The sequence below is a fragment of the Diadema antillarum genome, unplaced genomic scaffold (genome assembly GCF_040938485.1).
Source record: "Diadema antillarum isolate AM-2024a unplaced genomic scaffold, OU_Dant_1.0 seq00001262_RagTag, whole genome shotgun sequence".
NCBI classification, from domain to species: Eukaryota; Metazoa; Echinodermata; class Echinoidea; order Diadematoida; family Diadematidae; genus Diadema; species Diadema antillarum.
Window position 1 is genome coordinate 442,866 of NW_027272044.1, and position 9,568 is coordinate 452,433.

Below are 9,568 nucleotides of genomic sequence, written 5' to 3' on the forward strand. Positions count from 1 at the left end.
TCTTTCATCGTAGTTATTGTTTTGTAAGCATCATAGCATTTCATGTTTTCGTATTCGTTTAAGAGACTTTGACACCATTTTTAACGTGCATTTTGAATCCAAAGAAGTAAGAAGCCACATTTAATCATCTGGCCATTACGAGCGCTTTATTACGAGCGGTCGGCCAGTTCCAAGAAGTCAAGGTTATGATCCTCAAATGTGTGTGTGTTTTTTTTTTAATAATTCTTTCTATGTCTTCTAGAGATATACGTCTGTATCTATTGTGCTGTCATGACTATAAAAAATGAAGTTAATCTGCATTACTGGTACATGTATAGGCCTATAATAATGACATGTACTAGTATATGAAAGAGAAGGAGCGTTACCAGTCTGGTTACAGAACAACCAAATCCAGTTATACTAGATACAGTGGCGTATCTAGGGAAAACGGCGCCCGGGGCAAGCGAGGAAATCTACGCCCCTAATTTCTGAAAAAGTGTTCAACCCCAACCCCATCCCCGGAACGGTAGGGACTTTATACTTTTTCATAATATATGCTTTTTCAAGCACTTAAAAGGGGTCTTTTGAGAGTGATTTAAATGTAATAAATTGTGATAAATTTTGGCGAGCGAGCGCAGCGAGCGAGCCGAAAATTTTTGTATTTCAGCTGACAAAACATGGAATTCTTGTCATTTTTTGCTTACTAAATCTTACAATTCTATATAATCAAGATATAGTGACGGCCTTATAGATAACGATTTGTACCAACAAACTAAAATACTCGAACTTAGTACGCGCGAGTGAGCCGAAATTTGTATATTTCCGCGTCATCATCACGTTTTGTTCTTATCTTTTTTTGTGACAAAATTTGGCGAGCGAGCCGAAAAATATTTGTATTTCAGCTTACAAAACTAATAGATAACCTAACGACTTATACCAACAAACTGAGGACTTGAAAAAATACTCTAAATTACTACGCGCGAGTGAGCCAAAATTTCTATATTTCCGCGTCATCATCACGTTTTGTTCTTATCTTTTTTTATATAAATTTTGGCGAGCGAGCGCAGCGAGCGAGCCGAAAAATTTTTGTATTTCAGCTTACAAAACATGCAATTCTTGTCATTTTTTGTTTTTTAAATCTTACAATTCTAATCAAGATATAGTGACGGCCTTATAGATACGATTTATACGAACAAACTGAGGACTTGAAAAAATACTCTAAATTAGTATGAGCGAGTGAGCCGAAATTTGTATATTTGCGCGTCATCATTACGTTTTGTTCTTATCTTGTTTGATTTTTTTTTGCGCCCCCTCCCCCCCCCCAGGTTCCAAACCATTGGCGCCCTGCTTTGATCCAATCGGCGATCGCTTCAGAACGAATAAAGTCGGTGTAACATTTTGCCTGCTAAATATAAAATGACATGTGTGAACACAATATACATTGTCATTTTGTCCGCATCATCATCATGTTTTGTTTTTATCTTGTTTGATTTGGTTTTCTGCCCCTACCTCCTCCCCCTCCCCCCCTCCCCCTCCCCCCTAGCCTTGGTGTGTTGAATATCTCTGATAGGTACTTCTTCCAGTGCAAAAGAAATTACCCGTGTTTGAGGCTATACTGTGCGGGGCCCCGTTTTATACAGGATAAAATAACTGGCTCTGGTATTTTGGATATCTCGGATGGGTACTACTTCCATTGCAAAAGAAATTAGCCGTGACCCTTTTCAGCTGAATGAAACTAATGTGTGTGTGTGTGTGTGTGTGTGTGTGTGTGTGGATATGGGGGGGGGGCACTTTGGGGCTACTGTCTGGGGCCCCGTACAGGATAAAATACCGGTAACTGGCTTTGGTGCTTTGGGTATCTCTGATAGGTATACTTCCATCGCAAAAGAAATTAGCCGTGACCCATTTTGGCTGAATGAAACCAATGTGTGTGTGTGTGTGTGTGTGTGTGTGTGTGTGTGTGTGTGTTGGGGGGTGCACTTCGGGGCTATACTGTCTGGGACAGCGTACAGGATAAAATAACTGGCTTTAGTGTTTTGGATATCTCTGATGAGTATGCCTACTACTTCCAATTGCAAAAGAAAGTAGCCATGACCCTTTTCAGCTGAAAAAAATCAATGTGTGTGTGGGGGGGGGGGGGGAAGGGAGTAATTTGGGGCTACTGACTGGGGCCCCGTGCAGGATAAAATAGCTGGCTTTGGTATTTTGGATATCTCTGATGGGTACTACTTCTATTGCAAAAGAAATTAGCCATGACTCTTTTCAGCTGAATGAAACTAATGTGTGTGTGTGTGGGGGGGGGGGGGGAGCTCCTTTGGGGCTACTGTCCGGGGCCCCGTACTGGATAACATAGCTGACTTTGCTGTTTTTGATATCTCTGATGGGTACTCCTTCCATTGCAAATGAAATTAGCCGTGACTTTTCTCAGCTGCACGAATGAAATCAATGTTTGTGTGTGTGTGTTTGTACGTATGGCCTATGGGGGGTGGGGCACTTTGGGGCTATATACTGTCTGGGGCCCCGTACAGGATAAAGTAGCTGGTATTGGTGTTTTGGATATCTCTGATGGGAACTACTTCAATTGCAAAAGAAATTAGCCGTGACTCTTTTCAACTGAATAAAATCAATGTTTGTGTGTGTTTGTACGTAGGCCTATGGGGGTGGGGCCCTTTGGGGCTACGTACTGTCTGGGGCCCCTTACAGGATAAAATAGCTGGCATTGGTGTTTTGGATATCTCTGATGGGAACTACTTCCATTGCAAAAGAAATTAGCCGTGACCCTTTTCAGCTGAATAACACCATATTTGTGGGGCCCTTTGGGGCTACTGTCTGGGGCCCCGTACAGGATAAAATAGCTGGCATTGCTGTTTTAATGATAAGTACACCCAAAGGAACAATATCCACCAACTTTTGTCCGTGACCCCCTTCGGCTAAATAAATCCATTTTTCGGGGTCCCTTGTTGTGGTCCCTAGGCTTACGGTACAGGATGTGACTTGCCAGCAATTCATTTTATTGACCCTTGGACACATCTTTATATGATGAGACTATTAAAAAGTGTGACCCTTTTCAGCTGAATAAATCTTCTGGGCCCCCGGTCTAAACCCAGCAGAACTCTTAGTCCGGGAGCCAGCGGGGGTCAGCCTAGCTGAAAAGGTTACCAATTTTTATGTAGACAGTAATTTAGTACATATGCCCCTAAGTATGGAAATGCACGTCTGGCTGGTCATCGGTGGTGGGTGTGGCCAGGAGGGCCAAAAAAAGGACCCCTCAAAATTAGGCTAGCCTAGCTGGAAAAGTAACCCCATGAAAACAACTGGAACTTGTTCGTTACACTAGCAGGATAAATGAATGACCATTGCCAGACGTTTTAAGTGGTGGGGGGTAGCCGCCAGACGCTCGTAAAGGCCCAACTCCAGCTAGGCTAGCCTAGCTGAAAAAGTAACCTCATGAAACCAACTGGAACTTGTTCGTTACACTTACAGGATAAATGAATGACCATTGCCAGACGTTTTAAGTGGTGGGGGTAGCCGCCAGACGCCCTCAAAGACCCAACTTTTTCCAGCTAGGCTAGCCTAGCTGAAAAAGTAACCTAATGAAACCCACTGGAACTTGTTCGTTACACTTACAGGATGAATGACCATTGCCAGACGTTTTAAGTGGTGGGGGGTAGCCGCCAGACGCCCTTAAAGACCCAACTTTTTCCAGCTAGGCTAGCCTATAGCTGAAAATATAGCCTAATGAAACCCACTGGAACTTGTTACACTTACAGGATAAATGCATGGCCGTTGCCAGACGTTTTAAGTGGTGGGGGGTAGCCGCCAGATGCCTTCAAAGACCCAGTTTTATCAGCTAGACTAGCCTAGGCTGGAAAAGTAACCTCCTGAAACCCACTGGAACTTGTTCTATGTTTGTATCTCACCTGATAAACACTGTCGACATAGTATTCTGGTGTTCTTTCAATAACTTTCCACACTTTTGAGCTATATGACCACCAAATTCACTCCTCAGATCATCTAATGGTTGCTGTCAAGTGTTAATATTGGTGAAGTCCGACTACGACAACAGTCAAAAAGTCAATGAACTAGGCCTATGCCATTTGAAAATCTCTGTAATCACAAAGTCGATACGTGGACGAGACATCACTTCGCTTTTGCCTTGTTAGATGGTGAATATTTGTAAGCTTCCGTTTCTAATTCATACAGCACCAGCATACATGTCTGAGAATAGCGGTAAAGAAGATTAGAGTCTTTGGCAACAAGTGCAAAATTAAATTCTGTGCCTTATTTGCTAAACAATTAATGTGGTAGGAGGACAACGACCTGTTAGGCAATATGGCGGACCAATAGCTCTATATTATCAGTGTTATAGAATAAATGACAATGATGTAGTTCTGAAGCATACTTTTCATTAAATGCTTTTGCAATGACTCAATGTATACTTTTAATCGAACTAACATATATATCCATGACTTGCTCATGAATTACGGCAGAACGATTCGGTGAGGAAAGTTTTCCGTCATGTCATTACGGAAGAAGTAAACGTGTCAATATTTTGCTATTTGTTTCATAATTATTTCTGAAGTGGTTAAATGTATTTTCCTAAAACATTTTTTTCTTTTATATAATACCTACGTTGCATCCAAATGCCTATTGAAAAAATGCGGGCCATGTATTCAAAGGTCAAAGATCATAGGTTAATGGAAGTAGGGCATACATTGTACAACATTTCACTAAGTTGTTGTTGTTGTTTTTTTTTTTTTTGGGGGGGGGGCATGATTCAAAGTGTCCTAAAACCTTGTATAATACATGTAGGCCCTATTTAGTTTTGTAGTCACGACTCTTGCTATGTATGATGCCAAACTCTTCCCGCTCATACAAATGCAGCCGTTTCAGGGAAATAATTATGATGATTGGTAATGCTGAAGTGGTTCATAACATTCCATTGATACTATGTATAGAACAGAAAGTGAATTTGACAATGGTATATGATATCCGCAATTTACTCTTTGACAGGTTCTATCATCCGATCAATACATTGTAGTGTATAAATTGAATATACAGTAGTCCCCTATTCAGTAACTACAGGTTATAAGTTAGATAAGCTGCATTCATTTTGCACGCGACCATGGCGTTATAGCCAAAGATGATTGAATTCTGTAAATCTCTGTGTGCCTGCACAGGATTGGAAAACGAAACAACTTTCTGTGTATAGAACAACGAAACAGAAACTGGTGCATGCATTATTCTCAGTCACTTTGTTATGCATAATGATGGTTTGCTCATTGCAGTTCCGGATCTCAGCTCGAGGGACTCGAATTGATCCCAAATCAGTCGGCATGCGTGTATCACCCAAAACAATATCTGAACACAATTGTAACTGCAGTCCTCCATAGTCTGTATTGGTTGCCGATAAGGGCTGGTATCAAGTTTGATTTTCATATTATTTACAGTAACTTGTATTTAAATGCCCGTATACGGTATGCGTATCTCAGTTAACTCTTTAAACCATAGTTGTAATCTACGTGCCAAGAATCTCATGTTTTCAATAAGCGTGAACTCCAAGACATGTCGTGATAAGGACTTTAAGACAATTGGCATCGTCATTATAAAACGAATTCCCATTTTACAAGACACGTTTCAGATTTTAGATAGAAATATGGATTCGTTTGAATGCGTACAAACAAATTCTTAAATCCTCTTGCATTTTGTTTTTAAGATATGGTGTATACTTTAGAAGTGTAAGAAGCATGCTCTTGTTTTAGAGGCTTTGAGTACTGGTAAGAAGCATATGTTATTCTTATATATTATGTGAATGAATAATTACGCATTCAAGAACGTTTTGAATAAAACGTATCCAGACAACTGCATATCATATTTTCACCTCTTCCTTCATGCAGATGTATACTCTTGCCGAGAAGGTTAACTGTTTGATAGATATAATGCTCACCTTATTGAAAAGGTAATTGGGTAAAATTTTTGGTTTCAGTATAATATTCAAACACAACTAAGTTAACTTTTACATCAACATTTTCACAACTCACAAATTCCACACGCACACAGTTTCATGATTCACAAGATCCAAGTTACACTAATCCTATTTACTTTGCAGAGTGCAACAACAAAATAAGTTATATACTGAGCAAATAGGCTTACATCAGTTCGCACTATTCAAGGTTTAGAGTAGTTAAGGAACTAAATCGTACCCGATTATGTGATGCTCAGTTGCACCTTGAGATGATGGGCAATATTGTCCCTATAAAGGAGCAGGCATTGACACTGACTTGCTTCTTTAAAGGAGCAATTTTGCAGCAGTCATAGAGCAAATAAGCACCACATAGGTGCAACATCATACCAATAAGGCACAAGAATGCACTCTCAAGAGAGGGTACATTCTTGCATCCTTCGGGCGAAAAGTTGCACCTAAAGGTACGAGGTTGCGCCTTTTTCAAGGGGGCAAAGTTGCTCCCGAGGGTGTAACTTTCACCCTTTCTTGCGGGTACAAAGTAGCACCCAAAGTTCCAAGATTGCACCCTCAAAACAAGGCACAATCTTTGAACTTTGGGTGTTTCCTTGCACCCTCACGAAAGGATGTAAAGTTGCACCAAGATGTAAAGGCTACACGGGGTGTAAAGGTGCGCCGAAAGGTAAAGGGTGCAAGATCGCACCCTCAAGAAAGGTGCAACTTAGCACCACTTAGTGTGGGTGGAAAGATGCACCCTCAAGAAGAGGTGCAATCTAGCACCACTTAGTGTGGGTGGAAAGATGTACCCAAGGGAACATTTTCGCACCCTCAATAAAGGGTTCAACTTTGCACCCTCTCTGCAGTATTATTTTATACACACGTGATTTCCTTGTTCCTGTGAGCTACGTTTAATATGAGCGTGACCCAGCATTAGACACGTGTCAAGCCTTTGCAGACACAGAATTTTTTCTTCATATTGTTTAAAGGTCATTTAAAACAAATCTAAATATATATTTATTTCTTTTAAGTTAAGAGGAGCAAATGTGGAGATCATGACCTGTGATAATGTTACGGGAAGTCTATATTTTTATGTGTACTCGTTTTTTTTCAACTACAAGGAATTACCTATGAGCTAATTGGATAAAGAAGCTGAGCATTGGTTTTTTTTTTCATCAGTTAATGTCAGTGCTGGTGTATTATTCTTGAAAAGTTGGCATCTAAATGTCCTCCAAACCAAGTACTTACTGTATAAAATCATATTCCTGTGAGTTACGTTTCTTATGAGCATGACAGATCTGTAGACACGTGTCATAGTGGTTACAAACACGAAGTTTCCTTTGCTTTCCTCGTTATCAAGAAGCGATTTTGAACAATTTCAGATGTTCTGGTTTTTTCAATTTCGTTACGAGAAGGCAATAATGATTTCATGTAAAACATGTTAAGGAAAGTTGATAGTTTGGTTATTTTATCAATACTCATCTTCGTCTTCTCAACAAGAAGATGATACACATGAGCTCATTTGCTAAAGAAGTTGAAGGATGTTTAATTGCTGGTAGCCACGTAGGGGCTTTTGTCATAACATTTTGCATCTTAATCCCTCGAAACCAAGTACATGCAGTATTAGTTTATAGATAACATAATATTTTTGTTGTTGCTGTGAGCTTATTCATATGAATTTTAGACATGTTTCTCATATGTTTCTGTCATATGCTTTACTGAAGAACAGCAAATGTTAACTATCAAATGTTACTGGCAAGCTCTCTCAACAATCATATGATGTTGATGCTAATGAGTCCTTGTCTTCAAGCTCGCTCTAGGCCTATGCAAGGGAACATTTAGAAAGATGAGTTACCAAAATACTGTAGATGTACTGGCTGGTATAAAATGGAATATTTGTTTCTTAACAAAGGTTTTGCACTTGAACCACAAGGTGAAAATACTCCCATGCACAGACCACAAAAATTCCACCAGGTGGCTGTCTTGTTTTTGTTCCATCTCCTTTGTGTTGTGCGGGGTGATTTCTTTTTCCTATATATTGATATCAAAGTATGATTTATTAAATTCAGAGGATAACTGACAGGACCAGCATTCATTTTCCTCACATTTGTGGGTTCATCCAACCACCACAAACCACAGGAACATACCGCACCAAATGTGTGCCGGAACATTACTAATTCTGCAGTGTTCACTGCAAAAGTTTGCAAAAAATCATCTTTCTTTGTAATTTTCCTAGAAACCAGCAGTAGCAGTCAGTCAGATCAAGGATGAAAGAGCCGGTGGGTGAAGGCAGGGGCCAACTGTTCCCATGGTTGGCGCCCTGCTCGGGGGATGTTAGGATCTATTTCCACCTCCACTGGAACACCGAAAATATCCATGACTCGCACACAAAGAGACTTCTTTGTCGTGACGAATCAGAATAAATGGAATTTCTCAGCAGAACCGGGAGTAGGTCTATATCTAGACAAGTGTGATTAATCTGCTGCATACCAACTCTGCTGGGGGGGGGGGGGGGGGGGGTGAGGGGGAGGAGGGAGGGGTTAAGATAAGAATACCGGGTTGTTCAAATTCGTCTACAATTGTATGTGATGCAGAAATTAAATAATACTATTGTTTTGCGTTTTTACTCGAATTAGGGGTGTTACAGTCAGCACCTCCCTGGTACAGTCAATGGTAGACTGGTTGAGTACTGGCAATACATGTTCCACCTGAATTTAGCTCGTTTATACTCCAGTTATGTACTTCACTGTCAGGTGCAAAACTTCCAAAAGGCAACATACTGCATGGCTAGAGATCGGTGGTAAATTACATAAATTCAGATGATATCCACAGATCTGTTATGGTGACATGATGAACATGCATTGCAATTTTTGGAATATGCACTAAACAAAAAGGGGGAAAGTTCAGGGATATTCCAATACAACAAAAACTAGCCATACTGCTAACTTTCTCATGTCAGAAAGTGAGGCAAAGTGTTGAGTATTTCTTAATAACATGTAGCTGGTGTCATGTGATTTTTTTTTGTAATTGATGTATTAAAAAATGTCAATACATCTCAACAGAATGATTTTCTCTTCTATTTTTTTTTAACTAATGAACCAAGTCAATTTTTATGAGGGTGCAATTCATGCCAAAGATGTAATACTATAGGCCTACAGGCAAACTTCTCTCAATTCCTCTTAGGGTGCCCTGAAGATCATTTTGAGCACTGAAAGAAAATTATCAGTAATTCAAACTTGCAACAACAATCAAAAAACAAAAATTCTCATGTTTATGCCTGTCTGTAGCTCAAGGGCTTGTATTGGACAAATACCATGCTATTGATTCTAACTGCTACATTCAAACAAAATCCAAAGAAAAATACCCCCCCAAAAAAGAGAAAAAATGCAAAAATGGCAGCGATTCTACCTCAATGGTGAGAAAGCCTCTAGATGGTCAACATATTTTTTTTTTTTGGAAGAAAGAGGGGTGGAAGGAGGGTTGGGGAGGATTTGAGAAAGGTGAGTAATACTCGCTGACAAGATGGATTGTATTCCTTTGTACCCGTGACTCCAACACATACATACGGAGGGCTTTGTCACCTGCTTTAATGCTGTGGTATGTATAGACTGTGGTTTGGGGATAGGGTGT